Genomic DNA, 11,411 nt, shown 5'->3' on the forward strand with positions numbered 1-11,411 from the left:
GTGGTATGGACAGGTCCTGGTATAGAAGAATTGTTACTCCCAATAGTGTGGTACAGACAGGTCCTGGAATAGAAGAATTGTTACTCTCCACAGTGTGGTACAGACAGGTCCTGGAATAGAAGAATTGTTACTCTCAATAGTGTGGTATGGACAGGTCCTGGAATAGAAGAATTGTTACTCTCCACAGTGTGGTATGGACAGGTCCTGATATAGAGGAATTGTTACTCTCAACAGTGTGGTACAGACAGGTCCTGGAATAGAAGAATTGTTACTCTCAATAGTGTGGTACGGACAGGTCCTGGTATAGAAGAATTGTTACTCCCAATAGTGTGGTACGGACAGATCCTGGAATAGAAGAATTGTTACTCTCAATAGTGTGGTACGGACAGGTCCTGGAATAGAAGAATTGTTACTCTCAGTAGTGTGGTATGGACAGATCCTGGAATAGAAGAATTGTTACTCTCAACAGTGTGGTATGGACAGATCCTGGAATAGAAGAATTGTTACTCTCAACAGTGTGGTACGGACAGGTCCTGGTATAGAAGAATTGTTACTCTCAATAGTGTGGTATGGACAGGTCCTGGTATAGAAGAATTGTTACTCTCAATAGTGTGGTACGGACAGGTCCTGGAATAGAAGAATTGTTACTCTCAATAGTGTGGTACAGACAGGTCCTGGAATAGAAGAATTGTTACTCCCAATAGTGTGGTACAGACAGGTCCTGGAATAGAAGAATTGTTACTCTCCACAGTGTGGTACAGACAGGTCCTGGAATAGAAGAATTGTTACTCTCAATAGTGTGGTATGGACAGGTCCTGGAATAGAAGAATTGTTACTCTCCACAGTGTGGTATGGACAGGTCCTGATATAGAGGAATTGTTACTCTCAACAGTGTGGTACAGACAGGTCCTGGAATAGAAGAATTGTTACTCTCAATAGTGTGGTACGGACAGGTCCTGGTATAGAAGAATTGTTACTCCCAATAGTGTGGTACGGACAGATCCTGGAATAGAAGAATTGTTACTCTCAATAGTGTGGTACGGACAGGTCCTGGAATAGAAGAATTGTTACTCTCAGTAGTGTGGTATGGACAGATCCTGGAATAGAAGAATTGTTACTCTCAACAGTGTGGTATGGACAGATCCTGGAATAGAAGAATTGTTACTCTCAACAGTGTGGTACGGACAGGTCCTGGTATAGAAGAATTGTTACTCTCAATAGTGTGGTATGGACAGGTCCTGGTATAGAAGAATTGTTACTCTCAATAGTGTGGTACGGACAGGTCCTGGAATAGAAGAATTGTTACTCTCAATAGTGTGGTACAGACAGGTCCTGGAATAGAAGAATTGTTACTCCCAATAGTGTGGTATGGACAGATCCTGGAATAGAAGAATTGTTACTCTCAACAGTGTGGTACGGACAGGTCCTGGAATAGAAGAATTGTTACTCTCAATAGTGTGGTACGGACAGGTCCTGGAATAGAAGAATTGTTACTCTCAATAGTGTGGTACGGACAGGTCCTGGAATAGAAGAATTGTTACTCTCAATAGTGTGGTACGGACAGGTCCTGGTATAGAAGAATTGTTACTCTCAATAGTGTGGTACGGACAGGTCCTGGTATAGAAGAATTGTTACTCTCAATAGTGTGGTATGGACAGGTCCTGGAATAGAAGAATTGTTACTCTCAATAGTGTGGTACGGACAGGTCCTGGAATAGAAGAATTGTTACTCTCAATAGTGTGGTACGGACAGGTCCTGGAATAGAAGAATTGTTACTCTCAATAGTGTGGTACGGACAGGTCCTGGTATAGAAGAATTGTTACTCTCAACAGTGTGGTACGGACAGGTCCTGGAATAGAAGAATTGTTACTCTCAATAGTGTGGTACGGACAGGTCCTGGAATAGAAGAATTGTTACTCCCAATAGTGTGGTACGGACAGGTCCTGGAATAGAAGAATTGTTACTCCCAATAGTGTGGTACGGACAGGTCCTGGAATAGAAGAATTGTTACTCCCAATAGTGTGGTACGGACAGGTCCTGGAATAGAAGAATTGTTACTCTCAATAGTGTGGTACGGACAGGTCCTGGAATAGAAGAATTGTTACTCCCAATAGTGTGGTACGGACAGGTCCTGGAATAGAAGAATTGTTACTCTCAATAGTGTGGTACGGACAGGTCCTGGAATAGAAGAATTGTTACTCTCAATAATGTGGTACGGACAGGTCCTGGAATAGAAGAATTGTTACTCTCAATAGTGTGGTACGGACAGGTCCTGGAATAGAAGAATTGTTACTCTCAATAGTGTGGTACGGACAGGTCCTGGTATAGAAGAATTGTTACTCTCAACAGTGTGGTACGGACAGGTCCTGGTATAGAAGAATTGTTACTCCCAATAGTGTGGTACAGACAAGTCCTGATATAGAGGAATTGTTACTCTCCACAGTGTGGTACGGACAGGTCCTGGTATAGAAGAATTGTTACTCCCAATAGTGTGGTACAGACAGGTCCTGGAATAGAAGAATTGTTACTCTCAATAGTGTGGTACGGACAGGTCCTGGTATAGAAGAATTGTTACTCTCAACAGTGTGGTACGGACAGGTCCTGGAATAGAAGAATTGTTACTCTCAACAGTGTGGTACGGACAGGTCCTGGTATAGAAGAATTGTTACTCTCAACAGTGTGGTACGGACAGGTGCTGGAATAGAAGAATTGTTACTCTCAACAGTGTGGTACGGACAAGTCCTGGAATAGAAGAATTGTTACTCCTAATAGTGTGGCACAGACAAGTCCTGATATAGAAGAATTGTTACTCCCAATACTGTGGTACAGACAGATCCTGGTATAGAAGAATTGTTACTCCCAATAGTGTGGTACAGACAGGTCCTGATGTAGAGGAATTGTTACTCTCCATAGTGTGGTACAGACAGATCCTGGTATAGAAGAATTGTTACTCCCAATAGTGTGGTACGGACAGGTCCTGATATAGAGGAATTGTTACTCTCCATAGTGTGGTACAGACAGATCCTGGTATAGAAGAATTGTTACTCTCCATAGTGTGGTACAGACAGGTCCTGGTATAGAAGAATTGTTACTTTCCATAGTGTGGAAACACAGGAAAGGTTTATGCTAATTTCATGTCAGATAGTGAGAAAAACATGCATATGTGTCTTTTTAGATAGTGTATGTCAGAGGTCTAAAACACGCTGGCCGCATGCGGCCACTGAGGCTACTGGTTGCGGCCTGCAGACCCTGTGACGATCGGTGCCCTATGCCAGGGGCGGCATCAGCAGGACTTTACTACAATTGAATCATTTGCGGTGCTGCGCAGAGTGCTGTCTGCATTATACCAATGGCTACTGCCCGCCAATCAGATGCAAGGAAGTGACGTTACTGTATGACGTCACCTCCTTGCATCTGATTGGCGGGCAGCAGCAATCTCCTCTGCGCAGCACCGCAAATTATTCAATTGTAGTAAAGTCCTGCCAGCGCTGGCCCCCGGCACAGAGCTGCGATCATCATGGACCGCGACAAGCAGGTACATGATCACAATCAGGACTTGCTACGTCCTGGACGCGGCGGGCCCTAACCTGCGGGGCTGCATGTCGCCTCCACAGGAGACCACAGCTGTCTGTGTCTACGATCAGGGTTCGGAGCGCTGCAGTCTCCTCGCTGTGTGTGTGTGTGTGTGTGTGTGTGTTTATGTGCACAATACTACTGGGCACACTACTACAAGGATGGGCACAAAGGTACTGGGCACAATGCTACAAGGATGGGCACAAAACTACTGGACACAATACTACAAGGTTGGGCACAAAGCTACTGGGCATAATACCACAAGGATGGGCACAGAAGTACTGGGCACAATACTACAAGGTTGGGCACAAAGGTACTGGGCACAATACTACAAGGATGGGCACAAAGGTACTGGGCACAATACTACAAGGATGGGCATAATGGTACTGGACACACTACTACAAGGATGGGCACAAAGGTACTGGGCACAATACTACAAGGATGGGCACAAAGGTACTGGGCACACTACTATACAAGGATGGGCACAAAGGTACTGGGCACACTACTACAAGGATGGGCACAAAGGTACTGGGCACAATACTACAAGGATGGGCACAATACTACAAGGTTGGGCACAAAACTACTGGGCATAATACTACAAGGATGAGCACAATACTACAAGGATGGGCACAGTGGTACTGGGCACAATACTACAAGGTTGGGCACAAAGGTACTGGGCACAATACTACAAGGATGGGCACAAAGGTACTGGGCACAATACTACAAGGATGGGCATAAAGGTACTGGACACACTACTACAAGGATGGGCACAATACTACAAGGATGGGCATAAAGGTACTGGGCACAATACTACAAGGATGGGCACAAAGGTACTGGGCACACTATTACAAGGATGGGCACAAAGGTACTGGGCACACTACTACAAGGATGGGCACAAAGGTACTGGGCACAATACTACACAGTTGGGCACAATACTACAAGGATGGGCACAAAGGTACTGGGCACAATACTACAAGGATGGGCACAAAGGTACTGGGCACACTACTAGAAGGATGGGCACAAAGGTACTGGGGACAATACTACAAAGATGGGCACAATACTACTGGGCACAATACTACCAGGAAGGGCACAAATGTGCTGGGGACAATACTACAAGGATGGGCATAATACTACTGGGCACAATATCACAAGGATGAACACAATATTACTGGGCACAATACTACAAGGATGGGCACAAAGCTGCTGGGGACAATACTACAAGGATGGGTACAATACTACTAGGCACAATATCACAAGGATGAGCACAATACTGCACAATACCACAAGGATGAGCACAATACTAGTGGGCACAATACTACTGGGCACAATACTATAAGAATGAGCACAAAACTACAGGGCACACTACTACAAGGATGGGCACAATACTACTGGGCACAATACTACAAGGATGGGCACAATACTACTGGGCACAATGCCTCAAGGATGGGCACAAAACTAATGGGCAAAATACTACAGGGCACAAGGATGGGCACAATGCTACATGGATGGGCACAATACTACTGGGCACAATACTACAGGGCACAAGGATGGTCACAATACTACTGGGCACAATACTACAGGGCAGAAGGATGGGTACAATACTACTGGGTACAATATCACAAGGATGAGCACAATACTACAGGGCACAAACATGAGCACAATACTACAGGGCACAAACATGGGCACAATACTACAGGACACAATACCACAACGATGAGCACAATACTACTGGGCACAATACTACTGGGCACAATACCACAAGGATTGGCACAATACTACAGGTCACACGAATGGACACAATACCACAAGAATGGACATAATACTACAAGCACATGGATGGGCACAATACCACAAGGATGGGCACAATACCACAAGGACGAGTACCTTACTACAGGGCAATACGGATGGGGGATATTAGTGCAGCATGGGGACATTACTACAAGATGTTGGCTGATCTTACTATATGATGCTGGTAATTGTAAAACAATATTACAAGAAGGTGATAAAATGTAAAAAAAAAATCAAAATGAAGCATGAAAATTATTTTTTTGCCATTAAAAATGCTTTTTTATATTTACACTTAACTAAACAAAAAAATGCAAGTTTGTTATAATAAACAAGCAAAATATTTTCAAAAAAGTGATCCAAAGATGTTTAGAAAAAAATCATGGAATCATTAAAAATGTCACTTTGTCCTGCAAAGAATGCGGCTCCTCCCAATTTATTTTTTATATATGCGGCACATACACCCAGCTGAGTTTGAGACCCCTGGTTTATGTAAAATTCTGGTTTCACCTGCACCACGATATCCGCTGCCAATGCTGCAAGTATCCACATCGGCTGCTACTACCGCATCCATCCATGCATCCCAGCCGAATCCATGACACTGGCTGCAGCTGCTGTTTCCGTCATTAGGGACTGTCATTGTTCATACACCTGGGGCCAGCTGTCGAAGCATCAGTCTTCCAGTGTGGTACTTGGTGTTACACATGCAGTGCAAAACACTCACCATCAGAAGCTCTGGGGAAAACCAGGTGTAGTTCTGTAGTGAAGTCTCTTTTGGTTTTCTGTGTGTTGTGGCTCAGTGGGTCTGTTAATTCCTTGTTCGCCCTGTGAACATTACAGTTTCCCCAGGCCATGGATCCTGCTGGCCCCGAACCTGCTCAGTTCATTGGCCAGCAGCAAGAAGTGGTCCGGCAATGTGAACAACAGGACTGGATGCTGACATGTCTTCAGTCACTGGATACCCGCTTTTAAGCCATGTCTCTGTCAAATGCGATACTGGCTGCGATTCCTACTCCAGCAACAAATCTGACTCCAAGTCCCGGTCTTCAACTCATGTCTCCTCCGCGGTTCGATGGTGATCCCCAATTATGCAGAGGCTTCATAAACCAATGCTCCCTGCACTTCAAGCTGCTGTCACATCTGTTCTCCTCTGACTGGACTAAAGTGGCCTTTATCATGTTGCACCTGAGTGGCTCTGGCTTGGATTAACCCACTGTGTGAAAGAAGGGATCCAGTCATCCAGAATCTGCTGGTCTTCCTGGAGACATTCTGTAATGTGTTCGATGAGCCAGGTCAAGTCCCTCCGCCAAGGAAGTATCATTGTAGGCTATAAGTCGTTGGGTTCCATACCTTGTCCTCCGATCTGGGCTAGAATAATGAGAAACAGGTGGGTGTATTCTGGGAAGGAGTGTCTGGATGAATTAAGGACGAGCTGGCGGGTCAAGATGTGCCATCTTCTCTGGATGACCTACTATGCTAGCTGTCCGCATCGACTTTTGGTTTCAACAACGATCCAGAGACATGAACTGGAAGAAGAGGTTATTGCACCTTCATTCTAGAGGCCCATAATGCCGCTACCAGTAACCTCCGATGCTTCATCCGTGCCCTTGGAGGTAGATCAAGTGCGTCCAGTTAGTTGTCGCCTTGAGAGCCGTCGCACCAATGAGGGGTGCTTTTACTATGGAAGTTATACACACCTGATCCGCTTCTGTCCTAAGAAGCCAGGAAACTATCCAGCCTAGGGTTTGTAGAAGAGGCTACCTTGGGCGAGAGCAAGTCCTCATTTACCCCTATATATTACCATATCTGTAATCAGTGGCGACTCCTGATTCTCCAAGATGGCCTTCCTAGACTCTGGTGCTGATGGAAATTTCATACAGCAGACCATAGTGGATCGGTATTGGATTCCTGCTCATCAGCTTCAAGCTCCCATTAATGTGCTGTTGGTGGACAGAAAGCCTCTACCCGAGGCCATCCAGTTTATCACTGAGGAAGTTGATCTTTGTGTGGGAATGCTGCATAGGGAGAAAAACGCCTCTCACGTGTTGCCAGGAAAGTTGCATCCACTGTTACTGGATCTGCCGTGGCTTTGGAAGCATGAACCGGCTTTCGACTGGAGATCCCGAGAGGTACACTCCTGCCATGAAATTTATTTCATTTTCATGCAACCTGCTTGGGCTACGCTGACATCTTCAACAAAAAGGAGACTGTGACCCTGCCGCCACACACGCCTATTGACTGTCCTATTGAACTCCTTCCCGATGCAACAGTAGCCTGTTCCAAAATGGTCCTGACTGGGTATGAAGATTAGTGACATCAAAGTGAGTACAAGCAATTTGAAAACCACTGAATTAAAATATTTTTTAAAGGTTTAAAATACCTTAAAGTGAACCTGTCACCAGATTTTTCCTTTGCAAACTGCGGCCACCATTAGTAAGCTCTTATATTCGGCATTCTAGAATGTAGAACATAGATGCCGAGGCCGCTCTGTATCACATGAAACAGCTTTTATTATACTCACCTGCGAGGCAATCGGGCCCGATAAGAGCCGCTGTTTTTGGTCCGGCACATGCTCTTTTCCTTCCATTGCCATCCTCCTTCCCAGCTCCGTGACGATGACGTGTCCTATATCATCCACGCAGAGTATGCCATTCCACTCCTGCACATGCACACCTCTCTCTGCCTTGCTTGAGGGCAGAGCAAAGTACTGTAATCAGCAGGCATGAGGAAGGGTCAAAGACCACCTGCACATGCACACTACAGTACTTTGATCTGTTATTTTCTCATGATTTGTCAGCGTCATACATTGAGAAGTACAGTGGAAAAAATCTCTGATAACACCCACTTAGACTTAACAAAAATTAGCTCATTAGGGGCCCAATACTTTGATTGCTAATATAGTAACGAGCAAAAGGATAACAATGTTTTGAACTTTTGACTTTCAGGCTCCATATCTCACCATTCACAACAGCTTTGAAAGTGAGACTATATTTTATAGACAATCATCTTGGCTATCTCATACATAAATTTGACTTGCAACTACTTAGCTTATTAGTTATGCAGATTTTTGTCATGTCACTGGATTGTTACTGTTTTGCTCCTGCTCCCTGCTATCCAGATGTGTTTCACCCCCTCCTAATGTAATAAACGGGGGATAATCAGGGGATTTTTAGGATAGACCAGTTGTATGACACAGTCAGGATCTTATACCACTGCACTCTACAGATAACCACTGATTGTGTTCAACAGGTAATTTTGATGTATGGGCCAGCATATAATTTCGATGGCAACTGATAACCTTGGTAATAGATCATCTTAGGTAATATCCAAATACTGTGGGAATTAGATGGCAGACATAGAAGGGAGCTGTTCTACTAGAATGATATTCCTATTACGTTAGGAGGGTGTAAACGCGTCAGGATAGCAGAGAGGTTTTCTAAGCTAGGTGAACCTGCAAGCTCTGACCTAACTAAGTATTACAGCTGCAAGCATTAAGAAGCCTATTTTCTTACCTCCTTGTAGATTGGGGCATATACATATTATTGAGCGATTCTCTTCTCCCACTCTTGACACACCGAGAGCAATACCGCAGAAGTAATACTACCACAGGCCTCCTGTATCCGTTCAGGTGCCCCACATCCAGGATCCTAGATCTGTGGTATTGCTCTCGGTGTGTTAAGAGTGGGAGAAGAGAGTCGTGTTGACAATTCAACACAATGGGCAGCACTTTCAGCACATCCTTTAGTGGGTTACCGTTGTTGCTCTATGTCACAAATGTGTCAATAACTCGATAATGAATAGAGCTACAATAAAACTGAGAACACCATTGTATTTCTTGTGCAATTCCCTATGTGTTTGATGTGTCACATGACCCCATTCCCATTGAAAAAATAAAGTTGAATTCAAAATGGCGACTTTGCAGATGGCCGCTATGGGCGTCACCCAGCCTCAAATGTTTTGCCCCATATGCCACAAACAGTAAGAAGATGTCAGCAACCACTTCCATTTTATCAGGGTGTAGCCAAGGTAACGGAAAAAAGATAGCATTTTTTTAACTAATTCAGTGTAATTATCTGTTTTATAAATCCCAAGAAAATTCTTTACAACCATAGTGAAAGAAGACCATGCATCTGCCTCAGCATCGTTCAATGAATCTTTAAAGTGTGAATCTTTCATGCATCCTCTGATTTGAGAACCATTAAAAATACTCACCTTTAGCTCCTCCATTGTCAGTACTGCAAATTTTCTGCAGATGTATTCAAAGCAGCTTACCTCTTTATTGAGAGCCTTTAAAAATTGCTTCATTTAATCTAATTTGATGTGCAGTGGTGGTAAAATGATCTTATTCCTGTCAACCAATAGGTCTGCAGTTACATTCTTTTCTCCTACTACCATTTGTTCTCTCAGAGGAGACTGTTTTCTCACCCAGTGCTCATTTTTTTTTATCTCCCCCAGAAATAAATAATACAGGGACACTTAAAGGGAACCTATCAGCAGAAATTTCGTAATAAACCTAAAAGATTCCCCCTCTGCAGCTCCTGGGCTGCATTCTAGCAAGGTTCATGTTGCTATTCTGCCCCCTTTGAGAACTAAATAAATAGTTTATAAAGTCTTACTTTTTGTATGCAAATATTTTTTTCTGTACATGGGGGCGGGCTCTCTTGCGTCCGTTTGTCGCCCTCTTGCCGCTTTACACCATCCCCCATCGCTCATTTCCATACTGAGGACACCGCCCAGTGCTCCCGAGGTCTCGCGCATGCGCCGTGCCACATTCGCGGCACTGTGCACAGTGTGACCGCTGGTGACGTGATTGCGCAGGCGTGAGATTATGGGCGGTGCTGTGATTGTCATCAGCAAGTACCCACCCATAATCTCGTGCCCGCGCTTTCCCCTCTGCCTCCACCGTTCTGCCAAGCGCTGGCCAGATGAACCCTGTTGATCGGTGGTGTGCTCTGCTCCTCCTATCTATTTCCTGCTCCATGGAAACATGGGTAAGAGGTGACGTGGGTTCATCTGGCCAGCGCTTGCGCAGAACGGTGGAGGCAGAGGGGAAAGCGCGGGCACGAGATTATGGGCGAGTACTTGCTAATGACAATCACAGCGCCGCCCATAATCTCACGCCTGCGCAATCACATCACCAGCGGTCACACTGTGCACAGTGCACAGTACTGCGAGAGTGGCACGGCGCATGCGCGAGATCTCAGGAGCACTGGGCGGCGGCCTCAGTATGGAAATGAGCGATGGGGGACGGCGTAAAGCGGCAGGAGGGCGGCTAACGGACGCAACAGAGCCCGCCCCCGTGTACAGAAAAAAATATTTGCATACAAAAAGTAAGACTTTATAAACTATTTATTTAGTTCTCAAAGGGGGCAGAATAGCAACAGGAACCTTGCTAGAATGCAGCACAGGAGCTGCAGAGGGGGAATCTTTTAGGTTTATTACGAAATTTCTGCTGACAGGTTCCCTTTAAGGGTGCGTTACACGCTGCGACATCGCTAACGATATATCGTCAGGGTCACGATGTTTGTAACGCACATCCGGCATCATTAGCGACATCGCAGCGTGTGGCACCAAGGAGCGATGATCAACGATCGCAAAACGTCAAAAATCGTTGATCGTTGACACGTCGCTCCTTTTCATAATATTGTTGGTGGTGCATGCCGTTGGTTTTTCGTCGTTTCTGCGGCGTCACACATCGCTATGTGTGACGCCGCAGGAACGACGAACATCTCCTTAGCTGCGTCCACCGGCAATGCGGAAGGAAGGATGGTGGGCGGGATATTCCGCCCGCTTATTTACGCCCCTCCGCTTCTATTGGACTTCTATTGGGCGGTTGCCATGTGACGTCGCTGTGACGCCGCACGAACCGCCCCTTTAGAAAGGAGGTGGTTCGCCGGCAACAGCGACGTCACAGGGAAGGTAAGTCCGTGTGACGGGTGTAAGCGATGTTGTGCGCCACAGGCAGCGATTTGCCCGTGACGCACAACCGACGGGGGCGGGTACGCTCGCTAGCAAGATCGCAGCATGTAAAGTGCCCTTAAGTATATTCACTT

The sequence above is a fragment of the Anomaloglossus baeobatrachus genome, chromosome 1 (genome assembly GCF_048569485.1).
Source record: "Anomaloglossus baeobatrachus isolate aAnoBae1 chromosome 1, aAnoBae1.hap1, whole genome shotgun sequence".
Classification (NCBI taxonomy): domain Eukaryota; kingdom Metazoa; phylum Chordata; class Amphibia; order Anura; family Aromobatidae; genus Anomaloglossus; species Anomaloglossus baeobatrachus.